The sequence below is a fragment of the Epinephelus moara genome, chromosome 2, assembly GCF_006386435.1.
Source record: "Epinephelus moara isolate mb chromosome 2, YSFRI_EMoa_1.0, whole genome shotgun sequence".
NCBI lineage: Eukaryota > Metazoa > Chordata > Actinopteri > Perciformes > Serranidae > Epinephelus > Epinephelus moara.
In genome coordinates, this window is record NC_065507.1 from 27,465,451 (window position 1) to 27,482,709 (window position 17,259).

The window sequence follows — 17,259 nt, forward strand, 5'->3', positions numbered from 1 at the left end:
ACTAAGGAGTGCTTGGACAGAAGAGCTGGTGATACTGATGATACTTGGAGGGGAAATTCTCGTCAAGATATATAACAGTTCCATAAATGTTAGACACAATCAATCAGTCAATCAATCAATCAATCAATCAATCAATCAATCAATCAATCAATCAATCAATCAATTTTATTTATAAAGCCTAATATCACAAATCACAATTTGCCTCACAGGGCTTTACAGACACAGACTTATACAATTCATGATTGTGCATAGACTCCACTACACAAACGCAAGACTTCATGCAATATATCCCAACGTCTCCCCCTTGTGTGATGAATGCAAACAGGACACAGGCACGCTTACCTATCAACTATGGCTGTGCCCCAAGCTCTATTCCTTCTGGTTGCTTATATTTGACTACAAATCAAAGGTTTATAGTAAAAAACAAAATAACGCCAGACCCTTTTCTCGCCATATTTGGGTTACCTGTGACCTCTGTCTCTCTGTATTCTGCTAGCAAAATACCTCATTTTACAACATTGGAAGTCATAGTCCAGCCCCTCTTTCCACTGATGGCTGAGGGAGCTTGGCAACGTGATTCATATGGAAGTGCTTCGATATAAACTTGCCAACAAAGAAAACATCTTCCTAAAAATCTGGAAACCAATTCTTGACAAATGGTCTACAACCCAGCAAAAGGGAATTGACTCATAGCTTATGCTCTTGACGTTATGTGATAAGGGCCCATCCGTGGTGCATCGCACCCTCATTTTTGTAACATTTTGGTTGCCAAGATGTGTATTTTGTTTTTTGTTGTCACTTTCTTGTTTTCTATATTTGTCTCTACTGGACATTACCTAATTTTGTCATTGTGTGGCATTTAGATTGCTGTTTCTGTAATTTGCACATTATCTGTCCTAAAAAAAACAAACAATAAAGAGACTTGAGAAAAAGAAAAAAAAACAACTTGTGTATTGCACCTGGTGACCGGAGACCTTGGACCCAAGAGAGTTCAATTATTTATTACAGAAGCTTACAGAGTAACAAAACAGACAAATACAGGGTTACAGAAGCTTACAGAGTAACATAACACACAAAGGTAAAAACCAGAAAGCCAGTCTGACAGGCAGACATAACCGCAAAGAGTTAGGGAATCACAAGTTTGAGAATCAGGCAGAAGGTCAGGCAGACAGGTAAAGGTTACAGGTAACAGGATCAGCGGCTCATAAGGAAACCATGCAACAAAGCAACATTACAAATTTTTAAACTGGCCAGGAGTGAGAGAAAAAGGGCTGATTATTTAATCATTCATTGATGACCAAAGTGGGAACAGGTTAACAGGTGGGCAGGGAAGGTCGATGGCTGGGACCAGAAGGAAAGGATTATTACAGGGCAGGAGAGGATGACTGGATGTGAGAGATGGATGGGAGAGAGGTAACTGGGACAGGAGAAACAGCCTGGGGACATCTGGTGGACTGGAAGAGAATGGAAATGAATGGGTTTAAGAAAGTGGGAATGTGGCTGAAGTGAGTTTTTATTCTTCATTCAATAATAGTTGTAAAGTTTAAAGAAAAAAAAAATTGTGGAAGATATCAACAGTGATTTAAAATTTAGTATTGCGTCAGTAATTTTCTAACATATTTTGATTGACGATGTATACATAAATAATTTTGTATTCTCTTCATGTTGATGACTGAATAAGCTGCTCATATTATTTTTAACTTCTTTGAGTATTAATGGTCTGAAGTCATGGATGTATTACTCAAGGGGCCTACGGGTTACATGCCAAGGGGCCCAAAGTGTCCGGGACCCCTGTGGCCTTCACCTGCAAAATGTCAATCTCAGAGACATGTAGCGACCTGGATGAGACTTAAAATGACCACAAAGAGACACATAAAGGCTACAAAGAGATTCGAAGGTACTGCAAAAATACACAAAATGACCTCAAAAAGACATAAAACCACACGTAAACACAAAAAAAGTATGACACCTACAAAGCTCATGAGTAAAGTGAATGCCTACTCTTTGCAGTGCATTAGGCCTATTTTTCTTCCACTCTTCATCCCAGAACTCTGACATGATGCTTTTATAACACTTATTAATATTCAACGAAATAGGACATCTTTTCACATTTTATTATTTTATTTTTATTTATTTCTACAACCGCCATTATGTTTTTTTTGTTCCATAAAATGAGAGGTGCACTTACAAATGCTCTGCAGAGCCATTAAAAACATTCTCCCCTTAAAGAAAACAGAGCTGCATTACAGGTCAACACGACACAAGCCTAGATAAGGAAAAAAGCAGACGGCATCTAAAAATTTAAATTGTCTATAACCAAAGAATAATTTCATCTCTTAAAGCAGAACATTAGTTCAACCAATCATCCACTTATTATTATTTTTTTTAATCATCCTGGCTGCTGGAATTATTATAAACCTGCTTATCATGAATTTGGTTACATGAACATGAGCAAACTCTACTGTATTCAGTGTATTCATTGTAATTAACATATTAAACAGAAGCATTGTGGTTTTGGACTCTCAAGGTCAATCTGACTCTTCCTTTGCAACCAGCGCAGTGGAGAGAATCTGATCAGGCGTATATGTCGTATTGATCCAGTCCAAAGTAAAATTGGTCTCTGACGGCAAGGTCTTTGGCAAGGGCACAAGGAAGTGCACACTTGCTCCCACAGCCAGAAGAGCAACTGCGGCAAACATAGTGAGGCCTCGCCTGATGATCAGCTGGGTCATGGAGAGATGACCTCTCTTCACATGCTGGACTGCATGTCCATCCTGTGTCTCTCTGTTCCCATCATGGCACTCTGTGCTCACAGTTATGTAGCCATCCACTGACTTGAGAGAAAGATGTTGCCCATTATTTTGTTGAGTCGTATGGAGATCAAGCAGTAGTCAAATAGCAAAAACTTTACAGAGAAATATGAATGTCAATTGATTATAAGAAAGACATAATGATTTAGAAGTGTAGCTGGCCACTTACATTTCCATTACTGGCGGTCTGGTCAGCAGTGTTGTCAGCCGCAGCGTCTGACCGGGCAGCTGCGCTTAATAATGTTATGAGAGTGATTTTCTGTGCTCGGTTTACAGCCTGCAAACAAATACAAACAAAAAACAGAGATGCACCATTTAACTATATGAAGCTCAGCATAAGTTCAATCAGGAAGATTTTCTCTGTGCTCATCCGTTCGCATTTCTCTCCATCCCAATCTCACTACTCTCTCAAATCAGCTGACTATGGGTGTTCACTCTTCTAATTATCCAGTCAAACTTTGCCACAATCTCTCTCAGCCAATCTGGATGCCACTGCAAAATTTTAAATCTGCTCTCTTTTCTGCTGCTGTCAGCCATCATTTTAGGCAGAATCATTCCAACCTCCTCCACTCCATTCACCTCCAGCCATCGTATCCAGAGTCCAGGACAAGCTCATAAAGATTCATTCCTCTACCCATCCAGATCATCAGCACTTCTCCATCTTCCTCTTATCTCATGTGTATGTTCACACGTTAACAAATATTCTTTTACCATAAAAACAAGTCTCTCCTGATTGAAATAGCCTGCTTACTTAGTTGTAGTAGAAGTACAAATTTCAAGGAAAAACAACCAAATCAACAAAACATGCAAGTCTATATTATACAGGCAGGCAAACGCTCTACTTCTGAAATACTCCTGGTGTGATATGATGCTGTGCAGTAGAACAAAACTGGATCGCAGCAGCGGCCAGTGTAACTTTCCATTCTGACTCCCTTACAGTGAAAATGGTGTCAAAGTTAACAGAAAATAGGGATGGCAGTTTTTGAGCCATAACAAAGGCAAAAATGTGGCCTGCAATAGATGGTATGGTTTTTTGTTGTTAGCTGAGCTTCTTTTTCTTCTTTTGGCTGTTCCCTTTAGGGGTCGCCACAGCAAATCATCTGCCTCCATCTAACCCTATCCTCCACATCCTCTTCTCTCACACCAGCTGACTTCATGTCCTCTTTCACTACATCCATAAATCTCCTCTTTGGTCTTCCTCTAGGCCTCTTGCCTGGTAGTTCCAACCTCAGCATCCTTCTACCGATATATTCACTATCCCTCCTCTGAACATGTCCAGACCATCTCAGTCTGGCCTCTCTGACTTTATCTCCCAAAACAGCTAACATGAGCTGTCCCTCCGATGTACTCATTCCTGATCCTATCCATCCTCGTCACTCCCAAAGAGAACCTCAACATCTTCATCTCTGATACCTCCAGCTCTGCCTCCTTTCTTTTCCTCAGGGCCACTGTCTCTAAACCAAACCACATCGCTGTTCTCACCACCGTCTTGTACACCTTTCCTTTTAATCTTGCTGGTACTCTTCTATCACACATCACACCTGACACTTTTCTCCACCCGTTCCAACCTGCTTGCACACATTTCTTCACCTCTTTTCCACACTCTCCGTCGCTCTGGACTATTGAACCTAAGTACTTAAAATCCTCCACCTTCTTTATTTCTACTCCCTGTAACCTCACCGATTCACTTGGGTCTTTCTCATTCACACACATGTATTCAGTCTTGCTATGGCTAACATTAATCCCTTTCCTTTCCAGGGCATACCTCCACCTCTCTAGATTTTCCTCCGCCTGCTCCCTGCTCTCACTACAGATCACAATGTCATCTGCAAACATCATAGTCCATGGAGATTCCTGTCTAACCTCATCTGTCAACCTGTCCATCACCATAGCAAACAAGAAGGGGCTCAGAGCTGATCCTTGATGCAGCCCCACTTAAATGCCTCTGTCACACCTACAGCACACCTCACCACTGTAAAACAGCTCTCATACATGTCCTGCACCACTCTAACATACTTCTCTGCCATTACAGACTTCCTCATACAATACCACAGCTCCTCTCTCGGCATCCTGTCATATGCTTTCTCTAGATCTACAAAGACACAATGCAGTTCCCTCTGACCTTCTCTGTACCTGTCCATCAACATCCTCAAAGCTATTGCTGCATCTGTAGTACTTTTTCTTGGCATGAAACCATACTGCTGCTCACAGATGTTCACTTCTGTTCTTAGTCTAGCTTCCACTACTCTTTCCCATAGCTTCTTTGTATGGCTCATCAACTTTATCCCTCTGTAGTTGCCACAACTCTGCATGTCTTTCTTGTTCTTAAAAGCTGATTTCTGGAAAACTTGCGGTCCCCACCAGCCAGTTAAGAGGATTGAGGAGTCAGATGTCAATGAGATCTGGCGGAGATAATAACGAAATTCCATTTTTTTTAAAATATTTTTGCATGCAACAAATAGCTTTAAAAAAACACAGTTTATATCAGAAAGTCCAAATTCTGAGGCCCTGCTCAGCATACCTCCTCTGTCATTCTCTCCCAGTTCAGCTTGAAGATGACAATGATGTAGAAGGTGGATTGTAAAATGACACAAACAAGCAGTCCCAGCCAAAAACCTATGGCGAGAGACAATATAGTTATGTAAGTGCACTGCAGGATTCATTTGGAAAAATCTATTTGTAAAAGAAAAAAAAAAGGTCACCTCATATAATTACCTAAAATTCTCAGTTTTGCAACAAAAATTAAAGTAACGCTCAGTGGAAGTCCGATGCAGTAGTATCCAATGAAATTGGCCACAGCAGGTATCTTCTGTTTGCCTGTGCCCAAGAAGATGCCTGTAGAAACACACTAGAATGCAGAGAGACAAATCTCTGATTATTACACAGTTTTAGCCCACTGGCCACCATGTGCCAACTTCTACTGTAGATACTTCAACATCTGCCGTGCTAGGTAAATGAATAAATGAAACTGTTGGACTCACCGCAAGGGCTTCAAAGAACTGAAGGAAACAGTAAGCATTCATCAAGTGGTTTTATGATTAACATGTATTCTTATTTTTCTAGGCAAATCTTTGTATGTAGCAAAAGCACTTTTTTTTTTACTTCTATTAGTTCTTGAAATGTGAGTGTGACTGCAGAGACTCACTCATCAGAGGTGAAGATGAAGCCAATCACTGATTTAGTAGAGCCGAGTACAAGACCTTCAACAACTGCAAAGCTACCTGTAAAAGAGGAGGTGGGAAAATGTTGAAGAAATCAAACATCAAAAGCTGATTTGTTAATATAACAAGTGAACATGTTTATAACTGACCTGCAAGAGCGAATGACATCTTGGTGGTGAGAAGCGCCCTGGCAGTGTCTCCTGCACCGAGAGCATTACCCACTCTGGCACACGCCACAGCTTGAATACCGAGGGGGAACTATGGATTCATCATTTTGCAAAAAAAAAAGAAAAAATACATTCAAGAAGTATGATCAGAGATAGAGCAATTTCTCCTGAGAGTATTTAAAAGCTAAACCATAACTTTTACTTGTGAAAGTTAATTTGTATTCGCTTATTCTCTTAGGGGGTCACAGGGGGGCTGGAGGTGATCCCAGCTGGCATTGTGCAAGAGGCGGGATACACCCTGGACAGGTCACCAAACTATTACAGGGCTGACACATAGAGACAGACAACCATTCAGACTCACATTCACACCTACGGCCAATTTAGAGTCACCGATTAACCTGACTAACATGTCTTTGGACTGTGGGAGGAAGCCAGAAAACCCAGAAAAAAAACCTGCACACAAGAAGAACATGCAAACAACTGCACCACCGTGCTATTCTAATTCTGAGACATGTTCAGAGAACACTAAAAGTGAGAACATAATGCTGTGACTTGTAGTTAGTACCTTGTAGGTTATGAATGCCACCATCATCACAACATGTTGGGCTGCCAGCTCATCTTCACTCAGTATTCCTGATCATCAGAGACAGAGAAGAATAGTCATGACTCAGAGTTTGTACATGTATCTGGTTTGTTACCAATAGAGCTGCAAGGATTAATCGAATAGTTGTCAACTATCAGTTCAGTCAGGAACACTTTTGTCACAGAAAACTTTATTTCCATTTGCAGTATTATATTTGGTGCAGTATTATATTTGGTGCAGTATTATATTTGGCGGTATGGCTCTGTTCTGGGGCCCCTCTGCCTTCCACGCGCCTACGTGGAAAGCCTAAGGCAGAGAGCTGTATGGCAGCAGCAGCAGCAAATACCCCCCAGGAACAGAACAGAGCAGCATCAATGACAAACAGAAATGACACTGATAAGTCTGATACAGCATGAAAAGGAGGAGCTGGGAAGGATGTGGGTTGCAAAGCGGCTTGCAGAGGAAGCAGCAACAGTAGGTAGCCCAAAGCAGTTTAAATAGGGTGCCCTGAATGAGATTTGCCAATTGGTTGCATAGAAAGGAATCATGTGACTGATCAGCTCACTCCCTTTCATCAATCAGCTGCTCCATCAGTTGACTGGGCTGTTTGAGATCAGCTGATGTAGCTGGGATGAGAGAAGAGCTTGACATCGTGTCCTGCCTGAACTAACGCTATGCTCAATTTCTTGGCCCTAGGTTAGTGCTTTGTCTCTTGGCTGTCTGCTGCTTAAAGTCAGGCACCTGGTCCCTACCTTTTCAAAAAGGCCTAAACTGACTTAAACATTGTGGAGGCTACACTAACATAAATGTCCCGATGACAGAAAATAAGGCAAAAATAAGAAAATACAGGCAGAGGGCAGAGTCTTTGTAAAAGAAACAAAATAACAAAACACACTTTTACTGGGCCATAAGTGATGAGACGGATTGCTTCTGTATGAGTCTATACATTGTGTTTTTTGGGTGTTTTTTTTTAGGAAAATCCTGCATAGTATATCTTTAAATTAATCCCTGGCTACTTTGACAGTCAATTATGGTTGAAGGTTTGTTTGGTCTTTTTAAAAAGAAAAGTTTTATTTATTTATTTATTTTCCTCCTCTATGACAGTAAACTGAATTTAAAACATTTGAGGATGTCATCTTTGGTTTTGGGAAACACTGAATCTTTTACTATTGTCATATACTTTATAGAATAAACAACTAATCATTTAATTGGAAAATAATCATTGGTTGCAGCCCTACTTACCAGTATATAGTACTTGGATTACCTGCAAAGAATCCCCCAAACTCATAAACCCACCACTCAAAGCACTTCATTAATGTACTGGGAATGGCTAGTTTCATGTAGGAGCCCCACTCCTGCAGTGATTCTACAGACCAGCCTGCAGGGGGAGAGAGAAACTTATTTTTGTAAAAACTTGGCAGATGAACAAAGTGGTCCATGAGATCACAAGATCACCACAAATGTCTGCTAAATATAATGTTGCCTCACCTCCCCATGTTGTGACATGGAGTTTCCTCCACCAGCTGTAAGCAAACAGAAAGACACAGATGTAAATGTGAGACAGCGCGTTGGCTGCTGCAGATCCACTGTATGCACACAGACAAGCTGACATCAGTGCGTGCAATAACTTTAATCAGATTCAGAAATCTCTATAGTGCATGTGCGAGTACACCTACCTAACACCAAGATCCAGCCAGTATAGAAAGATGTAGTTTGTCACCACATTTGCTATGTTTGCCATGGCAGCAGCATACATTTGTGGCAGTATTATACCCTGAATACAAAAACATGGGCAATGTGATTACCACTACTCATACCTTTCTCCTCAGAAATTATATTACAATATTGTTCAATAAGATTCACAACATTTGTATACGCTGAAATAAGATACAGGACAGCACCAACACAAAGAACTGGACTTGGGTTTACGACAAATATGCACCTGGTTTTGCAGGTAAGACACCTGGAGACGTTGCAGAACCATTACCTACACAGACAGTTGATTTTAATAAGGTGTTTATAAATATTTAGCAGCTCATTGAGCAGAAAAACAAAATAACAACAGAAAATAACAGAAAAACATGTTGAATTTTCATTGAAAGGTGAGAGAAAAGGTATGACTCACTGGTACTGCAGGAAGGAAGCATGTGATATACTGCTGGGCTATTCTGAAATCAAGACAATGTATTCAAACCAAATAAAGGACAAGCAAGCACTTATCAGTTCAAGGTAATATACACTGATCAACGTCATCCAACCTTATTTATTTTTATGGCCACTCAGAAGCAGGATGTGTGAAAGATTTACTTATTAATGAGAAACTCAAGTTAATGCTGCATTCATCAATTTTTTTCTGTAAATCTAAATTGGACCAATTGACTACAAATAACATGAATTTGCTGGTAGTGAAGAACCCATAGAGAATTGTTTTCCAACTCTGCAGCCCTAGAGAGCTTTTTTGCCTTATTTTAGCACACTCTTCTGGTTTTTATACCCCTCATGTCTCAATGCTATTGTCAATTGTGTACAGTGTGGTAGCAGCAGCAGCAGGCAGATGGGTTTATATTCACCCTGATAAACCCACTGTACTCTTCTTTCCCAGAACCAAACGTCTAACAAAGTTAGTGAGTAGCTGCTGAAGCAGCATGTTCTCATTCCCAACTCATGTCAATCCCAAAAAAAGGAAGCAGTCAGGTTGGGGTGGTAGTTTGGTTGCAAAACACAGGACTTTCCCTGTGGATTTACCCCAGGAGACTGTTCAGAACCATGTCAACTTTCAGTCATTTTAAGGTACGTCATCACCATGTTTCTTTCCCTAAACCTAACCACAGTTACTCTACTTGCCTCAGGCTAACCTCCGTAATTTTACTAACTTTACAAGTATAACATTATGTTAAATATCGTTAAATGTTCAGTGTCTAGGATTTAGGTGGATCTGTTGGCAGAAATTGCCAATTGTTTTCTTTCTTTCTTCTTCTCTTGTGTATAATCACCTGAAAATAATATTCATTGGCTTTTCATTACCTTAGAATGAGCTATATTAATATCTACATCAGGAGCGGGTCTTCTTTCCATGGAGTCTGCCATGTTTCTATGGAAGCCCAAAACAGACAAACCAAACATTGTATTTTTACTTTACCTAAAGGCCACTGTTGATTCTCTACACGCTAGGAGCAGGGTAACACCCTGCTCATCACAAGATGCCACTAAATCCCACACACTCCACTCCTAAGTAACGTTACGTCATTTGTTGGGAGCTAATTCACATGATATCATACAAACCATTGTATAAAGGAACGTTGAACCATGACATTGTAGCTACCACTCTGATGTCAGTTTTGGACGTGTCTGTTTCTGCTCTTTACATGCAAACAGTGTCTTTTCAAAATAAATTTCCTTAGGCATAGGCATAGATCAAGGTTTGGCTTAAAATGACACTGACTTTTGGTTTTACACAGGACACAAACAGTTGTCTTCTGGGTTAAAGTCCTGTGTTTGATTGACCCCTCCACCATCAGACTTGCCAACATCCCTTATAATGTTATCAACAGTATCGCTATATGTTTGGTGCTGTTAGTTACCTGGCCACCTCAGGGTCCTGGCCTAAGCATAACAGGATGGCCTGGGCATTAATGAGCAGACCCCAGCAGGGCAGACAGAACAACAGCAGGATGATGATGCCCCGCTGAAGGATCACTCCCACCCGCAGCAGGTTCTTACCACCAAATGTCTGCACAACATAATTCACATTTTAGAGAGAGGGCCAGAAATAAACAGGAGGAGAATATAAGTATTTCCAGTGATTTATATCATCATATCAAAATGGATTTTCCACACCTGAGACACCAAAGTATCACATGCCAGTCCCAAACCATATCCTGTTGCTGCAGTGGTAACATTGATGGTCTGAAAATATTATGAAACATACTTAAATGAGTCTGACGTACACTTGAGGACACTGATGTAACCAGTATTTCTGTGACTCATGAAATGTGCTACATGTTGATTAAATCTTTAGGCTTGTGAGACAATTGTAAAAGCTATCTTGGTGAGTTTATAGTTGTATTAATTCATTTTCTCCCTTGAAATTACATTTCCACGTCATTTCCTCATGCTAAACTCCGCAAGTCTGTGGAGCATACAGCTCACCACTTACAGCAGAAGCTAATCCATAGCCAGCCATCACTTCATTTCCCAGACGCCCACAGAACATTGTGACCACGAATGGAAGCAGGTAATTGAGGATTAGAGAGAGCAGCTGCAAAGACAAACATCGACAATGGTACACTTGATACAGCTACGAGCTTGATACATTGCGAATTACAGCAAAGTTGCTTTTAATTAGCATGGCGCTTAGACTGTGTCTTTGCAAATAATCATACTGTCATCACTTTGACAGGTTGCAGCCACTGTTTGAAATCTGCCAAATTCTGTTTTAGGTCTATTGATTTCTGCTTCGAAGTCTCAGACACAAAAATCTGTTACCTGACATCTCAACCATTCTTTGGCAAAAGAAAAAAACTGTCATCAGTCATCTGTTGTATAAGAAAGCTTTTCAGCAAGGACAGCCCTAGTCCTCACAGTCCCTTACAGACAGAGCAAGGTACGTAGCAGTGCCAATCCTTACCAGAGGCCCTGTCATCCTCAGCATGTGGTACAGTTCCTCTCTGTGGGCCAGGGGAACCCTGTGGCGCATCCACCTGCAGCAGAAAAGCTTGTCACTGGCTGCCTCCATGTCTGCAGGACGTGATGCTAATGCAGGTTTTTGCTGGAGTGTCCGTCGTTTCTCTCATGGACTTGTCTTAGTTGCTCTTCAGGATGTTGGAAAGTGCAAAATAATCTTTGCTGTGGTCACAGCTGTCTTGGAATTAAGCCAAGGCCAGCTGAAACAACACAGATTTTGAAAAAAAAAGCCTACAATCACAACAAAGACTAAGATGAATGACTTGAAAGCAATAATGTTTTGATCTTGAGTCTTGAAAATCATGCCATCGGGATTTCTTAAGAGTCTTAAGTACCATAATATCTTCATACTATCCAAGCTAACCACCAAATTCTGGTCAGTGATTTAATGGTCACATTTTCCATCATTCCAAAGTTCAACATTTGGCAGACTAGACTGTGGGCATTGATTACGACAATGTAATAATTAACCCCTTTCACATGTTACAACTTGGCTAGAAATAACAACAGAAAAAAAGTTTGGGTTTAAAGATTGATGATCATGATAGTACAATCTATCTATTTATCAAATGGATAAATTGTTTTTGAGACTGTGTATTGTTAAAAATTGGATAAAAATGGTGACTGCACTTGAACATGAATATACTGCAGCAGGATAAAAAAGACTAAGGCATCCACTCAGCCCTTTATGTACATGGTTTGTCTTGACCTGGGTCTTACCATCAATGCTCTATTTTTGAAATACAACTGGGGACTATAAGGAGCTGTAATCAACTTAGTGGCCCTAATTTAATACCCCACACCGTAATTAGCATTTTCCCTGTACTCTATTTCACTTTTCTACCAGCCAACTTTGGTGTATGACAATAGCAGGACTTTGCATTCATCACGTGTGCAACAAAAATTGGCAAAGCAACCCTTAAGACACAGTAAACCCACTCTTATTATGTATGAACTTGTGTATTGCTCCTGGTGACCTGAGACCTTGGACCTAAGCGAGAGTTTAATTATCTACTGTCAGAAGCTTACAGAGTAACAAAACAGGCAAAAGTAAAAACCAGGAAGCCGGTCTGACAGGCAGACATAACCGCAAAGAATTAGGGAATCACAAGTTTGTGAATCAGGCAGAAGGTCAGGCAGACAGGTAAAGGTTACAGGTAACAGGATCGCCGGCTCATAAGGAAACCATGCAACAAAGCAACATTACAAATTTTTAAACTGGCCAGGAGTGAGAGAAAAAGGGCTGATTATTTAATCATTCATTGATGACCAAAGTGGGAACAGGTTAACAGGTTATTACAGGGCAGGAGAGGATGACTGGATGTGAGAGATGGATGGGAGAGAGGTAACTGGGACAGGAGAAACAGCCTGGGGACATCTGGTGGACTGGAAGAGAATGGAAATGAATGGGAAGAAAGTGGGAATGTGGCTGAAGTGACAGTTTTTATTCTTCAATCAACAATAGCTGTTAAGTTTAAAGAAAAAAGATTTTGTGGGAGATATCAACAGTGATTTAAAATGTATCAATGCATAAGTAAATATTCTAACATATTTTGATTGACGATGTATACATAAATAATTTTGTTTTCTCTTCATGTTGATGACTGAATAATCTGTTAGCATTATTTTTAACTTCTTTGCATATTAATGTAGTAAAGTCATGGATGTATTTGGCCTTCCAGGTACATGCCAAGTGGCCCAAAGTGCTCTCCTTCACCTGCAGACTGACCACAAAGAGACAGATAGAGGCTACAAAGAGATTCGAAGGTACTGCAAAGACACACAAAATAACTTCAAATAGGGGCCAAACAACCACAAAGAGATACAAACAACCAACAATAAAAATAAACAAAAAACAACAAAAAATAAATAAAATGACTGCAAAAACCACACACACACACACACACACACACACACACACACACACAACATAGAAAAGCATGACAGCTACAAAGCCCATGAGTAAAGTGAATGCGTACTACTTATAGTGTTTGAGGCATATTTTCTTCCACTCTTCACCCAGAACTCTGACATGAAGCTATTCAGATTGCATTCAAGTATTTATAACCATCTTAAAAGGAGCAATAAGCGAAATTCATCATTTCTAGATTGAAGGAATTAAAAAATTGCTATGTGAAGAACTAGAGGTGTAATTTCATCTGGAGTATAGCATGACCTCACACACCCTCTCTCTGTGTTGATCTCCAGCCCATTGTTTTCAAGCCAGTCCGGCTGCGCGTTCATGTACGTTCATGTGAATCCCCCCCTCCTCCTCCTCCTTTCGGAGCCCTTGGCCCTCCCTCCCTATAAAAGGCTACGGCCAGTGAGTAGTGATGGTGTGATGAAGCCCCGTGAATGTGTCGAATCTTTAAGGCGGATTGCTTCGCCAAAAGGCCGATCACACGAAGCCCGTTTAACAGCTCATTTAGGAGTACTGACATCTGCTGGTCATTTGATGTACAGCAGTCCTACTGTGATATTACATGTGGGCTACATGTCAGTGGATCTGGCATACACATAATGATGCATAATGATGATGATTACGTCAGAATCCCCCTATGAGGTGTAAAGCCAGATGAAATGAATCTATCCTGAACGTGGTATATCAATAAAGTGCATACACACACACACACATATGTGTATATATATATATATATATATACATATATATGTGTGTATATATATATATGTGTATGGGGCATTCTACCGAATGTGTGCAAAATTGGGCTGGAAATATTTTGAAATTTTATGTTTTATTTCCAAAACTTTGTACCTATATATATTGTACTATATGTAAAGGTCACATATCTAGTAAAATTACTGTAAATTTTTATATTGTATTTTCAGACTGTTTTGGAATGTTTTTCCTCTCCCAAAATTTGTCACTACCGAAACATATAGTATTGTATTATACAAAAAAATATATATCAACCTGTTATGCTTGTTCCTTCCCTTGTCTAAAGATATCAATTTTTACAAATTTTTACTGAAGGTTTTCACAATTAAATCTATAAAAATTAATATTTTAACAAATTTCGAAGTTCAAATTATAGAATTCTTCAAAATCTAAATGCAATTTTTCTTTGTAAAATGCATAACGCTGATCAGATTTATTTCAGAGTTAATAATTGATGAAACAGAACATAAATGTAACCGATTAGCATCATAATACTTTAGTTGATAACTCAATATACTTTATTTTTTACAAAACACCCAGTGTTTCGGTAGTGACTGTCCTGTTTCGGTAGTGACCATTATACTGTTTTTAAGGTTGCATCATATTCCCTCAAATGTATGCCTTATGGTGGGAATATTACAAAGACAAATGTTTTGTGGTCAATAAAACAATTTAATTTTTGAGAGAGTAGAGAAGAGAAGAGTAGAGTAGAGTAGAGTAGACTGAAGAAGAGTATAGTGGAGCAGAGCAGAGCCTAATAGAGTAGAGTAGAGCATAATAAAGTAGGGCAGAGCATAGAAGAGGAGAGCAGAGCAGAATAGAGTAGAGCAGAGTAGACCAGATTATAGAGTAGAACAGAGTAGACCAGATTAGTGCAGAGTATAGTAGAGTAGAGCAGAGCAGAATAGAGCAGAGCAGAGCAGAGCATAGCATAGCAGAGTAGAGTAGAGCAGAATAGTGTAGAGCACAGTATACCAGAGTATAGCAGATTATAGAGTAGAGCAGAACAGAATAGACCAGAGTAGAGTAGAGCAGATTATAGCAGATTATAGAGTAGAGCAGAGCAGAATAGAGTAGAGCAGAATAGACCAGAGTAGAGTAGAGCAGATTATAGAGTAGAGCAGAGCATTGTAGAGTAGAGCAGTGTAGAGCATAGTAGAGTAGAACAGAGTAGAGTATAGCAGAGTAAAGCAGAGTATAGTAGAGCAGAGTAGAACAGAGTAGAGCAGAGTAGAGCAAAGTAGAGCAGAGTAAAGCAGAGTATAGTAGAGTAGAGCAGAGCAGAACAGCGCAGAGTAGAGCAGAGCAGAGCAGAATAGAGTAGAGCAAAGTAGAGCAGAGCAGAGTAGAACAGAGCAGAGTAGAGCAGAATAGAGTAGAGAAGAGTATAGAGTAGAGCAGAGCAGAGTAGAGAAGAACAGAGCAGAGTAGAGCAGAATAGAGTAGAGAAGAGTATAGAGTAGAGTAGAGCAGAGCAGAGTAGAGTAGAGTAGAGAAGAGTAGATTATGGAGTAGACCAGAGTAGAGAAGAGCAGAGTAAAGCAGAGTATAGTAGAGTAGAGCAGAGTAGAGCAAAGTAGAGCAGAGTAGAACAGAGCAGAGTATAGAGTAGAGCAGAGCAGAGTAGACCAGAGTATAGTAGAGTAGAGCAAAGTAGAGCAGAGTAGAACAGAGCAGAGTAGAGCAAAGTAGAGCAGAGTAGAACAGAGCAGAGTAGAGCAGAGTATAGTAGAGTAGAGTAGAGCAGAGTAGAGCAAAGTAGAGCAGAGTAGAACAGAGCAGAGTAGAGCACAGTAGAGTAGAGCAGAGTAGAGCAGAGCAAAGTAGAGTATAGTAGAGTAGAGCAGAATAGAGTAGAGGAGAGCAAAGTAGAGTATAGTAGAGCAGAGTATAGTAGAGTAGAGCAGAACAAAGCAGAGTAGAGCAGAATAGAGTAAAGCAGAGTNTTTCGGTAGTGACATTCCTAGCTATTTTTCAGGATAACTAAAGAATGCTAGCAGTCACATGGCTAACAAGCACATGTTTGAAGAGTTGTTCACACAGAAAAACATAATATTTTGCATAAACCCCCCAAATTTTTACATAATTGAAGAGAACATGTGTTCGGTAGTGACAGTTTTAAAAGTTACACACTGATTTTCAGACTTTGGAAGACATTTATTTAAAAAATGATGTGAGTCAGCGACTTACCATGCAGCCATGTAGGACGGGGGTGCAGTACTACCCCCCTTCTCAGAAATTCAGGGGTGTGGCTAAAATCCAGACTCAACCAGTGCATTAAAACTCTTGTGTTTCGGTAGTGACATGAAAACAAGGGACGCTATTTTTTAAGCATAGTGTCTTAATTTAAAAATTACTCCCACAATACATCTAAATCTTTCAACTTGTGTTTAAACTTAATCACAAATATGTTTTAAATTACACTTTTGAAAAGAATATGAAAAATGTTTTAAGTGTTATTTACATGAATTGAATTTTAGAGGTCAGGGTTGGGGACAGCTACTTCCCAATAGAAAGTACCCTATAAATGGTGATTTTGTATATATTTAGCTTATCACTTTTTCATTTAATGTCCTGGGTTTAAATAGGTCATAACATAGTCTTTGTAAATATCTATATCTGAATACTCAATTTTATTATTTTTGTTGTTTATTTGTTAAGGGACAGCACTTTGCACACAATCGGTAGAATGCCCCATATACGTGTGTGTGTGTGTCCACAAAAGGTTAGAGTGCTTGTGTGACTGGGTCACTCAATCCTCTGTACTTAACAATCTTCAGAATCACCTCGGATCACGCAAAACGGGGCCTCGTTTGTCTTTGGTCAGGTGATATCCTGAAAAACGATACGGGCTTCGACACGAGCTTCATTTGGACACGCCCTCTTTGCTCGACACAGGCCTCGGGACTGCACTATCAGCTGTAACATCACTACCAGTGAGCAATGGCAGCGCGTATTTTCGAAATGAAATGGCAGAGAGCGGAACATCCACCTGAAGATGACCAGGATCTGACATTACCTCTAAAGAAACAATGGTTGTTGGCGAAGAAGTTGTCAGATAAAGAAAGGGACAGAACCTGGATTAACATTGGCCTTGCATTTCCAAGGTGGAGAGCACTGCAAGAGCTAAAGGGGCTACAATCTGACTCGGAGCTAGCTCTTCTTCTCCTGGACAGGT

The 17,259-nt window shown here is 40.0% G+C and overlaps 1 pseudogene; it reads right to left on the reverse strand.

Annotated features, from left to right (window-relative positions):
* Positions 1–959: 959 nt before the first annotated feature.
* LOC126399943 (multidrug and toxin extrusion protein 1-like) lies at positions 960–11,788 on the reverse strand (annotated as a pseudogene).
* Between the last annotated feature and the right edge of the window lie 5,471 nt (positions 11,789–17,259).